At 40.0% G+C, this 14488-nt stretch overlaps 1 protein-coding gene across 1 annotated transcript in view; it reads left to right on the top strand.

Annotated features, from left to right (window-relative positions):
* Positions 1 to 358: 358 nt before the first annotated feature.
* cnot6a (CCR4-NOT transcription complex, subunit 6a) overlaps positions 359 to 14488 on the top strand; it is a 104463-nt gene continuing 90333 nt past the window's right edge. The window contains exon 1 of the mRNA XM_039773982.1: positions 359 to 463. The gene's annotated coding sequence lies outside the window, so the exon portion shown is untranslated. The remainder of the gene's footprint in view (positions 464 to 14488) is intronic.

The following is a 14488-nucleotide window of genomic DNA, read 5'->3' as shown; positions in this document are numbered from 1 at the left end:
ATACTTCAATAACTGTGTATTAGAGCTTAACGAACTCGCCATAGCATTTGAGGAGACAGGAAAACAAGCCATTCCGTCTTCCGCATTGCAAGCCCACGTTTTCGTGCTCGTGTGAACTCGCCCGCGCAGGCGCAGAAGCGAACTGAAACAATGCCTCCCCAGCGTGCACGCCGGCGGATTGTTGTTGTTTTTAACGCCGCGTCAGACTCGCGACGCGCTTGCATGGCCGAGGCGGTTGACGTACGTACGCGCGCGCTCCCGCAAGGGGCCGGCGTAATCCAATGGTACCGTCCTGCTTTCTCTCAGCCAATGGCGTCGAGTTCTGTTATCAGTGACCGAGATCTCGCAGCCGCCATGATTGCTTGTTTGCTTTCGGTGGAGTAGCAGAGTCTGAGTGAGAGAGAGAGAGAAACAAAGAGAGCTACACACGCTGCTTTTGTTACTAACTGGTATGCGTTTGCAGGTAAAAAGCGAAGATTTTACGAATTTTCCCCTCCCTTGTTTTATGTGTCATATATTTTAAACAATAACAGAAATTTGCACCGAATTACATGGCTTATGTGGTCGGTGTTTTGTTGTTTTGTTAGTACCTGCTTAATAAACTGTTTTCCGTGTTGTGCACATAGCGATTTCCTTTCCACGGAAGGACAGCACGAATACGTTGCGACTTTTTGATCGTGTTTGCCTCTCTTGTTTGTTTTCGTTTTGCTGGACGTTTGAAGTTAGTATATTTTTAGCCTATCGTTGATCCATTTTTGTAGCTGGAGTTAAGAACTTTTTGTGTACTTTTGTTTTTGTTCGACTCTTAAGGTGACTTGAAATGGATCCGATTTATATGATAATGTGCCAGTGTGATGTATTAAAAATTATTTGCAAACTGTCGAGGCGAGGGTCTGCTTTTTAAAGTTCGTCTACCTGTGCCTCGCAGCTTTCCCATTCTGTATTATTATTATTTTTTGCACTCTAAAGCGACATCTGTTTAAAGTGAGGCTAAATAAAACGTCCCATGACTCTTCTTTATATAAACAGCTTGTAAGCAACTAAAGTTTTATTACGATGTTGAAAAAAAATAACTCTTGTACTTTGTTTTCCGTATTTAGGGCCTATCTTTTCATAGAAAAGGTCTGAAGTGTGGGGTGGGGGGTGCAAAAAAAAAAAAGACAGTAAAATGATTGACAGGTGATCTGGCCAATAATCCAAAGAACACACCGTGCTCTGTGTGAGAGAAAACATACGGTTAAGAGAATTGTCCATGTTTGTGGAAAAAAATGGCTTTACCCACGAAAGTTCATACAATTATACCTTTTCTTACCTCATTGTAAAGTCCGGATTTCATTGTTGAAGTGTTTAAAACCGATCAAGGACTGCACGGTAACCACGTAATGTTTATGTAATGCTTAATCCCCTTTTCATGTTCAGTAAAAAAAAAAAAAATAGCTGGGATATAGAAATATCTCTCCATGTCAAATAAGCAAACACGAAGTAACCATTTCTTTAACATCTCTCTGATTTGTTTGCTTCACAAGCAGAATAACCCGTTGGTTAAGCGTATGTTGCATGGAAATGTTTTAAGTTGTCAATTGATCGAGTTGGGGGGGGGGATATCATAAAAAAAAACTGATCAATTCGCAACCTTGACGATCCACATAATCGAACGCAGTTACCGAACTATATTGTAATGAAATGCTTTAACTTGGGCTGTAATAGCAGTTGACCCCCCCAATATACCCATGCATTTTCTGACTCCTGTTACAGTAGTAGTGGCAGATTTGGTCCCATTCCAAGAAGTAGAAAAAAAAATCTAAACGGGTCTCCAATCATATGTTATACATAAACAATTTCTCTAACATTGGCCTGGTTTCTGCAGAAGAGTTTAGCACAGATTGCTTTTTTTTGGTACTTTTCTACTTTCGACTTTCTGGTGGCCCGAACTCCTTTATACATTTTAACATGTCTGTAAACATAGGGTTTTAAAAAAGGTCTAATTTAAGATTAAAAAAAAAAAACAGCCAGAGAAGGAAAATTTTAAGATTAGGAACCTAATAGGAATTTTAAGATTAGTTTCCCAAAGGGGGCATTAACGTTAGGGACCTATAGGTAACTATGCCCCACCCCCACTAACTTTAAGGTCAGAAGTTGGGGGTGGGGTAGGCCTGTCTAATCATTTTAACTTGCAAAAATTAAGTAACTGGTTTGTAGACTCAAGATCCAGGCACCAGGGATTGAACTTGTCTCTGTAATTTATACAGAAATCTTGGGACGAGACTTTTTCAGAGGGATGGGACGAGACATTTCCAGAGAGATAATTTCATGTACCACGCGACGAGACTTTGTGCCAAGAGATGAATTGAAAACCTAACCAGTCCGAGCGGGGGCGGAAATAAAAGACAAACCGTAGAAGAAGAAAAGACAAAGAATAGAAGAGAAAGTAGAATGTCTAAAGAGGTTCAAAAATGTTGGCGTGATACACATGCAGAGCAGGTTAGAGATAATGAAAGTACTAAAATTCAAAAGTCTCCAAAAACTGATAGTAAAGATCGCATTAGCACAAAGAAACGGAAATTATTACTCGATGAAATAACAGAACAGCGAAAAGAGATTGAATATATTGTTTTGATTTAAACTTTAAGTCGGAGACTTGTAGATCGTCTAATTCGTGTTGCCATCAGGGAAAAGTAGTGTTTCTTCCCAATGAATAGGCGTATCTGCGAGAAATCAAAGGTTTATTTGGTGAAAGTGAAATCCATAAATACTACCGGCAAAATATCCAAATCTACAATAATCTGTTCGCGTTCGCAACATACAGTGCTCAAAATGTAGATTTATATGATTCAGGACCATACACTATGGGAATCTGTGGTCCTGCAACAATTAAACCTCCGACAAGTTTTAATTTCATAGAAACCACAATCCGTTTAGGTTTATATTTATGATTACGGAGAAGTGATGCAACATAGGATTGAAAGAGTTAAATGATTGGACGTATTCGTAATTTTACAGCCAATAATGGATACAAATCCATATGTCCAAAAGTATCTTACTTTATGTGAAATGTATCTGAAAAATGCAGACAAAGAAGTTTTCTTGGATTTGCATATATAATAAACCAACATATGACAAATTGTCAGCGATAATAGTTTTGAAAGACAGAGATATCAAAGACAAAGTTGATATTTGTGTTTATCCAAAAGCACAGCACGATTTGCCACAAGCGCCAGATCTGGGAAATGACTAATGTGTAGGGCCTGCACAGGGCTTGGTGAGTGAAGCGAGCAAGGGGTAGAGCCCCCTAGTCTCTCTGAAGATTATTCAACTGGTCTGCTACAACCATATTTAATCCTTCAATGAATGGTGTGCTGCGCATGCGTGACTCACAGTGGAAGACCGTGGGTGCGGCGGCTCCACCGATTTGCGTCACGATAATAGAAGAGCATCACTTCTGCACCAAGAAATTAGCTTTCACCTATTCTATGTCAAGTTGATGTTTGGTTCTTCAGGATCCTTATACAGTTTGGTAATACTTTGATGACACCTTGAAAGGAACTCGTCATTTTGAAAACATTTCTTATATGATATGTAGGTGGGGTTTTTAGTTTAATGAGTTTTGTGTGGCTTAATTATAATAGCAGTGCATTGCTTCAGTGACATGAGTTTGATTTCCAGCCTGGCCATTACCTTTGTGAACTTCAAATGTTTTCCATATGTTTATTTAGGGTTTTTCAATATTATTTGCCCAAGCAGAAAAATGGTTTGTCAGCAGGTCTTACAGAGAGACAACAACAACATTTATTTATATAGCACATTTTCATACAAACAATGTAGCTCAAAGTGCTTTACATGATGAAGAAAAGAGAAATAAAAGACAAAGTAAGAATTAGAATAAGACCTCACTAACATAGAATAAGAGTAAAGTCCGATGGCCAAGGAGGACAGAAAAAACAAAAAAAAAAAACTCCAGACAGCTGGAGAGAAAAATAATATCTGCATGGGTACCTAACATAAATGAAACGGTCCTCTTTGTATTTAGGGTTCTCATGGAAGGACTTGATGATGATGGTCATGTAGACTTCTGGCTTTTAATCCATCAATGTAGGAACATCACGGTGCTTTGATTAGGTGGTGATGGCGCAGATCGTCACCACAGAAAACCAGGAAAAGAAACGGAAGAGAGAGTAGGGGTCAGTACGGATTTTAAAGTCACCATGAATAGTAGTTATAATGAATTGAATATACAGAGTATCAGGATCAGACCCTGACATAACATTAAAAGCTCGCCACAAAGAACACTGCTATCCAACACAAACTTAGTATATATAAAATATACCAGTATGCTCTTAATGATGAAATCTCAGACCTACTGTATAATAAAAGTGTAAGTTGTGTATGTGTGTGTCTGATCCATCACGGCAACTTGATTGTTCATTTTGGCGTTGGTCTGACTGGTCAGTTTCGTTGTGGTTGCTCAGTTAATCGCGATCGAGACAGAAAATAGCAGGTTAAGAGGAATGCTAATAGTGGCCTTCAAGGATGGGAAGTGTTCGCAGGAAAAAGAAACGGTGTTTCCACAGCCATTAATAGCGGCCCTTCTACCATTGCTGGTAGTAAAAATCCAGACAGGAGGTGAGCAACATACCTCAAAATGGCAAACGTGTCGGATGCCGTGTTCCATTTGAGTTGGAAAGTCAGAATTTTTAAGTTGAATGCCTCAAGTTAGAAACTTGTGGCTGGTCTGTCAAGTTCGAGTTTGTTCCACTTTAGATCATGACATCAATTCAGAATGGCAATGAAAGTGAAAGCTGTAGTGTTTATGATCACTTCGGTCTATTTGTCTCATTATACACACAGTACTGTCCAACTTCTATCTGTGGACATGTTACAGCTGTGTTTGGATACACAAATACTGTGTAATGCTTTATCAACTGCTGTTTATTCCAGTGGAGCAAGCACAACAAAGGTGTTCCTAGACAGGTCCCTATTGGTTTTCCAAGTGTCTTACCGGAGTTTGGCCGTCTTGGTTGGGCCGTCATTCCCAGCTCCGACTTCTCATGCTGCATTCTATCTACATAAGAAGTTGGCTTTTCGGAGATTTGATGGAGAAAGGAAGTGCTGTGAAAGAGAGGTGTAGGCACACAAGAACACTGAAGAAAGGTGTAGTACAAATGATGAATGTACATGTAATCCAAGGGACATCAAATATATTTACATTACAGAGCTAGTTACACATAAAAATTAAACTTAACATTTTTGGCTTGCCTAATGATTGATGCAGCAATAGCTGTTCATCCCTTGATTTGAAGGAATGCTCAACCCAAAAATATATATTTTTTAAATATGATGTACCCCATGTAGTTTGAAGTGGAGGCCGCAAAAAAAATGTATTCTCATGTTTTCCTGGAGAGATTACATAACAGATTCTCATTGAATGGAATCCAATAGCGATCAGTGGCACATAATATGAAAAATGTTCAGGGAGAAAAAAAAAAATCTCTTGTTGCATCGTCCCGTTTCGGTTATCTAGTCGTATGTTTAAATGTGCAAAAGGCATACACTTTTTTGCTACGATTTTATTAATACTTTTGAAAAATTTGTTTTATAATGTAAACGTGAAAGGAGCATTTCAATAATAATAATAATGTTCTTGTTTCGGCTGCTCCTGTTAGGGGTCGCCACAGCAGATCATCTTCGTCCATATCTTTCTGTCCTCTGCATCTTGTTCTGTCACACCCATCACCTGCATGTCCTCTCTCACCACACCCATAAACCTTCTGTTAGGCCTTCCTCTTTTTCTATAATAATATTTTATAGAAATTCTATAAAAATATACTTTTGAAATGAAGACAGGACGTTTAATCAACGAATGACAGGAAGGGGCAGTTTTTCAAGTTTTAAAGTCCACCACTGTTGAGTTTATATGCATGCTGATAATTCTGGAAATAACTTTTCAATAATTTAGCAAGCAAACATTTATTTTGCATGTGTTCAGCAAGTGACTGAAGAAAGATTGGATTTGTAATGTATTTAGTTAGCCAATAAAGGTATCATTTCACCCTACTTTATCCTGTATCAATCTATGGCTAACACGGTACAACACTCTACTGTAAGCGACTGAATAAAGACATGGACTATGCACCGTGACTCTTGTGAGATTTGTTTCCCCTTCTGGACGTTTGCTACTGTACAGCCCTGGTCAGTATTGGATTCTGTTATGTCTAACATCTCTGCATTTTGCATGACACCGTGAGAATCTGCATTTTCTTTCAGCCGCCACTACAAAGTGCATGGGGTAAGTAACTTGAAAAATATGTTTGGGTGTAGTATTCCTTTAAGGTTAGGTAAATCTTCCATTACACGTTTGGTACCCCAAATGCAATGTACAGTCAGTGTCTGCTTCTTCAGGATCCCCCTGCTGTTTGATAATTCTTAAAAAGGAATGTGGTCATTTGAAAACTATTCCAATATAGTAGGTTCTGCTGGAGATATTTTTAGCATGCTGAATGAAAAATGTGTGGCATAGTGGTTAGTATCAATGTATCTACGCTTCAGGAACATGGGTTTGATTTCCATCGTTACCACTGCTTTTGGGAAGTTTGCAACGTTTTCTGTGGAAGTTCAGATTTCAATTCATCTTTATTGTCCCAAGATGGAAATTTGTTTTGTCAGCAGGTTTTACAGGGAGACCACGACATAACATTAAAAACACATCACACAGAACACAGCCATCAAACCTAAACTTAGTAAAAACAAATGTAATGTGGCAGTGAGCAGTTGCGTTTGATCTGATGTTTCACCATATTACACATAAAAATGAAACCAACATTTAGGCTTGCCTAATAATTGATGTAAAGGATAGCCATTCATCCTGTGGTTTAAGCAGGGAGGTGGGTGGTGGGAATATGTTTATTAAGGTTTAGATTAACAGCAGTTGGGATGAAAGAGTATTTGAACTGGTTGCTTTTCATCCTTGGAACCTTGACCTGTGATGTGATGGCAGCAACTGAAATTGAACATGTAGTGGGCGAGTCCTGTCTGTCAGTAGGCACTCTGCTTTCAGAAATACTTGCTTATTAAACAAGTCTTGAATATTTGAATTTTGAGGTCTTATTTTACTACTCCAGTTTAAAATTTGATTTATTCTTTTTATATATTTATTTTTTGCTGACATTAAGATTTCCAAACCAGGCTAGCAGAACATAAGTAAAGATAGACTCAGTAGAGGATCTGTAAAAGAGTGACATGATGGTAGGACTTGCATTAAAACACTTGGCTTCTTTAACAGTAGAGGTTCTGATATCCCATTTTACTTTCGTGTACCTGAAGCATAGGGTAAGTATTATAATCGTCCAAAAATTCGATTTCAAGATTTTTGTGAATCGCAATCTTTTAGACCTCCCTGAGTCTGAAAATACCATTTTTGGAATTATGTCTTGTGTGTGTGTAAACACAATAACTTAGCGTGCAAGTTTCAGGTACAAAACATAGATTTCTATCAGCTATTTCTGCTTACCGGAAGTGGTACTTCTTAATTCATGCAGCTGCAGAGTCCGTTTAAATCAACTTTACTTTTAATAGTAATCTACATACACATACATGTCCCGAATGAACCACATTACGTGCATTGTGAGGGAGCGTCAGTTACGGCACTACGGCCATGTGGTGCATTTGCTCGAGGTTGATCCAGCTCGTAAGATCCTCATTGCTGGGACTTCAGTGGCCTGGACCAGGCCAAGGGGTCACCCACATAACACCTGGCTACGGCAGATAGAGGGTCATTTTGGGATGGTGGGACTGGACTGCATGTCTGCCTGGGAGATTACAAACTGGGATCTTGAGTTGTTTTGTCATATGGTGGGTCCGGCTGCCCCCCAACTTGTCTTGAGATAGATATATACTTAAAAGTGCAAAGTTTTGTGCAACGAATTTGTCACTTTTTTGTCATGCTTTAAATCAGGCATATTTTAAAACTTACATATACTGTATGTTTGGTATCATTCTTTTCAGAATTTATCGAACTTTAATATGTTGTTAAGATTTTCAGATTCATATTCTGTTTTAAAATTATAAACTATATAACCGATTATAACTATAACATGTGGCACAACAGCAGCAAACCAGCAGCTGATCGAGCAAAGAGGAGGTTAAAAAAAAAAAAAAATCCCTTTGTATCACCGTTTAAGTTTTCGGAGCAGCGACAGTGTCTCCATGGAGTGCGTTCAACCTCCCCTTCACAACGTGAGCGGCAGAGACGCGAAGTGGCTGGTACGTAACGCAAGCCGGGGTGGTTGGCGAGCAGGGGGTGAAGCCCCTAGTTGTTCAATATATTATTAATTTGATTTGATTTGTTGATGGTTCTTTAATGTACATAATATAGTACATAACAAAGTATATTTGAGTATGCAATAAAGACTAGGGGAGACCACTCCCGATTTTTGCAAATGGCTTTCGTATTTTCATTTAAAGTTGTGAATCTGTCCTCAGATATTTCTAACTGTCAGCAGTCTCCACCGTCTGGTCATGAACGATTGTTCCTTTTCGGCTAATGGCATTTAGTCTAAAATGGATTATTAGTTCCGGTATTGTTTAGATTTAGAAAAGACTCGGCCCACCAGATAACAATCTACCACTGAACTCTTGACTGGTTTCACTCTCATTCGGTATATTTGAAATCACCAGCACATTTTAAGATGAACCTGTTATCAATTATACTGTTTCAAATATTACTATAGAGAATATACAAAAGCGGTGAAAGAACAGACCCCTGAAGGTGTACCCTGTGAATTAGGGCAGCATGTTAGACGGACATTGTCTTTCACTCCGAGTCCTGTCTGTTAAAAAGGCACCCTACCAAATTAAAGTCCACATTTCCAAAATGTGCCAATTGGATAGATACATAAATAGATACTTTATTAATACATGCATTTAACTTGAACCGTGTGTGTAAATACCACATCTACAGTGGATTGTTTTCTGTTTCTACTCTAGTGCTTCTGGGTTACACTGTACTTCAGTTTCATGTGAAACAGTCATGTTATAAGGAAGGGACACTCATCTAGTTATTGTAATAGTTCTGTTAATAAGCTAATTCATGCTTTAATGTAAGCTGTTCCCGTAATTCAGACAGCTGCCCTGTTCGTAGTTGTTTCTTGCCATACACTTCAAGCTGCCCTGTGGCCATGGGCACTTATCTTCCTAAAGTTGGGTAAATACTGTATGTGTGTGGATTTATTGAGGCCAGCGAGTTGATCTGTAGTATCCTGATTAATAATACTTAAAGTTTTGACTTATATTTTTGGTTATTGCTTATACCTGTGTACAATTGCAGAATTAAAAAATAACTTGGGCCTTTTTTCCTGTATTCAGTAAATTTATAACTGTGAGACGGCATTACATTCTTCAATGTACTATTCAAATACACTGCTCAAAAAAATTACGGGAACACTTAAATTAGACATCGAATTTCAAGCGAAATATTCAAGTGGGAAATCTTTACTGAGTAACACTGCTTAGTTAATTGAGAACAAAATGATGCAACAATTGCCAGTGGAAACCAAAAATCACAAACCCATAGAGGGCTGATTCGACATCACACTGAAAATCAAAGTCAAAAATTATCATCACATGCTGATCCAACTTGTGTGAATTTCATCACGGCAACTCCTAATGTGACTCAGTAGTGTGTGTGTGGCCCCCCATGTGTCTGTATGCACTCCTGACAGCATCTGGGAATGCCCCTGATGAGATGGCAGATGGTATCCTGGGGGATCTCAGTGAACTTCTGGATAGTCAGTGGTGCTACTTGGTGGCGTTGCATGCACCAATACATAACACTCTATATGTTTTCAGTTGGATTCAGGACTCGGTGGTGTGTAGGCCAGTCGATGACATCAATGTCTTTGTAGGCATTTCCTGGATGACACACTTGGGCCACATGAGGTTGGGCATTGTACTGCACCAGCGTAAGATCTTACAGTGTCTCTGACGATTTCGGCCCTGTACCTAATGACATTCATGGTACCATTGCCTAGCATGTCCCTCCAATGGTATGGTCATCACTAACCCACTGCCAAACCATTCGTGCTGGATGGTATTGCAGACTGCTGTTCACTACAGGATCTCCAGACCCTTGCACGTCTGTAACATGTGCTCCGTGTGAACCTCCTCTCATCTGTGAATAGAATGGGGCTCCAATGGCAGAGCTCCAGTTTTGGTATTCTTTGGCAAATGCCACAGTGATGGGCTGTGAGCAAAAGTCTCACTAGAGGATGTCGGGCCCTAATGCCACCCTCATGGAGTGTCTGTCTGACGGCTTGGTTGGAAACATGCACACCAGTGGCCAGCTGGAGGTAATTTTGTAGACCTCTGGCAGTGCTCCTTCTATTCCTCCTTGCACAAAGAAACGGGTACCAGTCCTGCTGCTGGGTTGATGCCCTTCTATGTCCCTGTCCAGATCTCTCTGTGTAACGGCTGGTCTCCTGGTATGTTCTCCATGCTCTTGAGACTGTGCTGGGAGGCACAACAAACCTTGTGACTGAATGTATAGATGTGTCATCCTGGAGGAGCTGAACTACCTGTGCACCCTGAATCGGCTGCAGGTGCCACCTCCTGCTACCAGTAGTGACAAGGACACTAGCAAAATGCACAACTAGAGAAGAATCGGTCAGGAAGGATAAGGAGAGAGAGAGAGAGAGAGAGAACAATTCTCTGTGGCTGCCCCCTGTAAAGCCATTCCCTCTTTGAGGGCTGTGTTGCTGTTGCCTCTCCAGTGGTGTATCTGTTGTCATTTTCAATGGCACCAAAGCAGGTGAAGTTTGAATCACAATGGCTTATGCTTCATAACTGGACAGTCCATGAAGCTTAACTGACTTGGTGTTAGACTGGGATGATTAAGTGGTCTCTTCATTCTTTTGAACTGTGTATGTAACGTGTGCTTTCACTTTTGGGTTATACTAAAGAATATTTGCTTGCCTTCAAAGCAAACTTTGTCATCTCAACCATATTCAAGTAAACAGATAGACGAAAGTGTGAAGCTCAGGGTCCACGGGGAAGTGACAAAAACCAGACGAGTGACACAAATTCAACGTTTGCAGATTTGTATGTATCAATGAGTTATGTTGTTTTGCTTATCCTGCTAACTGCTTGTTTTCAGCTATCACACGTCTCTTCACACAGTATATGTCATATTAATCGGAGAAAGTGCCTTGTCCTTCGAAGCATTGAAACACTACATTTTATTTTGGTGTTAACAAATGGGAGTATATCATGTCAGCGCTGCTGTAGTGAAGCCAAATAGCCACTTTGGTTGAGTATTGGCCATGATGTTTGCTTTCTTTAGCTGTTTTTAGTGCTGCCAGTTCTTGCACATCCCACAGCTTTGTATGTGTAACTGGATGCGTGTGAGGTCTGCATCCTCCACCCATGACATTGAATTAACGATGCTTAGAATATGGGTGCATGGACTGATGGACATTTGTAGTGCTTATTGCAATCAGACAATGAATGTGAAACCTTCGTTCATATATTTGGACAGTTTCAGGATGCTAGTAAAAGAGATTATTCTCGTTTTCTTTTCATCTTCTCTCATAGATGATGTGCGACAATAAGGACCACCTGTTCCTGAACTAATGGGGTAAAACTGACAATAACATGCGCCTATGTGTGTGTTTTCCTTTAAATAACCAGTACAGTTCTCGTTCTTGTGCGTTGAAATTCTCTGGTGTGAGCACCAAGCCTTTCCAAACATGACTTTGGCTGATTTTCTTTTTGTCATGTGTTGATGCAGTGCTGTTGTATCGCCACTGTGAGCTATTTTTATATGTAGTTTGTTCTTTTATCTTGTACTAGTCACCCCCCGTGGCTTTGCCCACGTATTAGTGAAACAGGACAGTGAGAAGGGCCCCGGCCCAACTCTCTACTCCTGACGTTCCTCTTCCCCTTCCCTTTGGCCCGCAGCCTCTGTCTCCGATAAGTGTGAATATATAGCTCCTGCAAGTGAACTATGATTCATAGAACAATGAGAGAAGTTGCAAAATTGGCCAGAATGTTCAAGCAAATTCTAGGTAAAAAATGATCTAAATCCATTAAGTAGTCCTCTCGTTCTCTAACTAAGCGGAGTTAAGGTTACGCCCTGAGGCAGACGCGCGAGTGAGGATGTCCCTGCAGCCTGATGAGTCTCTCTTGAATTTGTGCTAATCGGTACCGCAAGCGAACTATGATTCTTAGCGCAATGAGAAAGTCGCAAATTCAATGTAATGTTCATGCAAATTATAGAAAAAAAAACAGCTCTAAATCCATTAAGTAGTTCTTTCATGAAAAGTGGGCAGACATACAAACGGGTATAAAAAAACTATAAGAAATTTCGCGTTTGTACCACAATTTTTCAAACCGTTTCTTAGTGAGCACCTATGGGGCCAAGGGCTATTCACCACGCCTCCCACGTAGTTGGCCGCCTGCCTATATTGCGTCCCCCATACCCACGCCTCCCACGTAATTGAGTGCCTGCCCATATAAGGCCGCCCGTCAGCAGCAATCCAATAGACACGCTGCTGCTACGAGGCATTTGTCATGCCTAAGATGAATACGATATTCGCGAGATACAAGTTTAGTGAGAAGACGCAAGGTATAAACGAGACTTTTGATCATTTTGTAACGGAGTTAAAAATGCTGGTGAAGGACTGTGCTTATGCAAACGAAGATGAGATGGTCAGGGATAGAATAGTGTTTGGCACAAACCCAGCAAAAGTGTGAGAGAAACTTTTAAGTGCTGAGTCTTAGCTAACATTAAATAAAGCCGTGGACATCGCAAGATTGCACGAGATAGCACAAGCACAGCTTAGAACCTTCGATGCATGTACTCTGAGCGACTCACGTGGACTGACTGTGAACACAGTACGCAGACAAAAAGCAAGAGCTCCAAAAAACTGACTCATTAAAAAATGCATTACGCAGTTGAGAAGACAGCAAAAGAATATGAAGCGAGTGACGCATACAAGCATATTCATAAGTGCAGCTACTGTGGAAACAAAGCACACGGTGGAAAAAGTCAATGTCTAGCTAAAGGAAGACCGTGTAAAAAATGTGGTAAATTGAACCACTTCGCTAAAGTTTGCAGGACTGGGAAAGGTAAACCCATGCATGCAGTGTGTGATACCTCAGATAAAGAGGAAGAGGAGCTGCTTATTGATGCAGTAAGAAAGGAACAACCCTCTGACGCTGAACAAGCCTTTGTAGACATATCAATAGGAAAGCAAGGTGTAAAGCTTAAGTTTAAATTAAGTTCATAGACACGCTGCCGCTAAATATTCGCAGGCAAATCCACAACTTAATACTGGGAATGCCTGTTAAACAGATTCACGAGTACCGATTTGGGTAGTGAACACTTCGATGAATGAAACCTGTTAGCTTTACAACGGTTGACAAACACGGAATGTAACTTGAACACAACACATCCTCCAGATACGAATCTGATTGAAAGAAATAATGATAATCAAATCCTTGATGACGGCAACACTCATAACAGTCACAAAAAAATTACATTGACAATCATGTTACGTTATTTTTAAAATGTTCCCTTTTTCATAACTTCTTTAACACACTACTAAAAATTGGCTAAGTGTACCCAGGAAGTGGAAGGCAATAGATAATTACACTCTAGTTAAGTAAACTTTACACAAAAACATTTTGTTAGAGTAACTAATGATAATTATGTATGTTTTGGTTTTGTTAAATCCTCCCCTCTTTGTGAGGACTATTTTCCTAATTTCCAGTCCAAAGGACTGGAAAATGGCAAATATCATCCCATTATATAAAAAGGGTGACAGGGCAGATCCAAGCAACTATAGGCCAGTAAGCTTAACAAGCATCACAGGAAAATTAATGGAAGGAATTATTAAGGATAAGATTGAGCAACACATGACAAGGACAGGAGTTATTCTGAACAGTCAGCATGGGTTCAGAAGAGGGAGGTCGTGTTTTACTAACATGTTGGAATTCTATGAGGAGGCAACAAAAGAATACGATCAAAGTGGAGCAGATGATATTATTGATCTGGACTTTCAGAAAGCATTTGATAAGGTGCCACATGAGAGGTTGGGCATCAAGTTAAAAGAAGTGGGAGTTCAGGGTGATGTTTTTAGATGGGTGCAGAATTGGCTCAGACACAGGAAGCAGAGGGTGATGGTGCGAGGAACCTCATCAGAACTGGCCGATGTTAAGAGTGGTGTTCCACAGGGGTCAGTGCTAGGGCCGCTGCTATTTTTAATATATATAAATGATTTAGATAGGAATATAAGTAACACGCTGGTTAAGTTTGCAGATGATACCAAGATAGGTGGATTAGCAGATAATTTGGAATCCGTTATATCATTACAGAAGGACTTGGATAGCATACAGGCTTGGGCAGATTTGTGGCAGATGAAATTTAATGTCAGTAAATGTGAAGTATTACACATAGGAAGTAAAAATATTAGGTTTGAATACACAATGGGCGGTCGGA

The sequence above is a fragment of the Polypterus senegalus genome, chromosome 13 (assembly GCF_016835505.1).
Source record: "Polypterus senegalus isolate Bchr_013 chromosome 13, ASM1683550v1, whole genome shotgun sequence".
NCBI classification, from domain to species: domain Eukaryota; kingdom Metazoa; phylum Chordata; class Cladistia; order Polypteriformes; family Polypteridae; genus Polypterus; species Polypterus senegalus.
The sequence above is the reverse complement of the archived record's forward strand: the minus strand, read 5'-3'. Positions and strand labels throughout refer to the sequence as shown.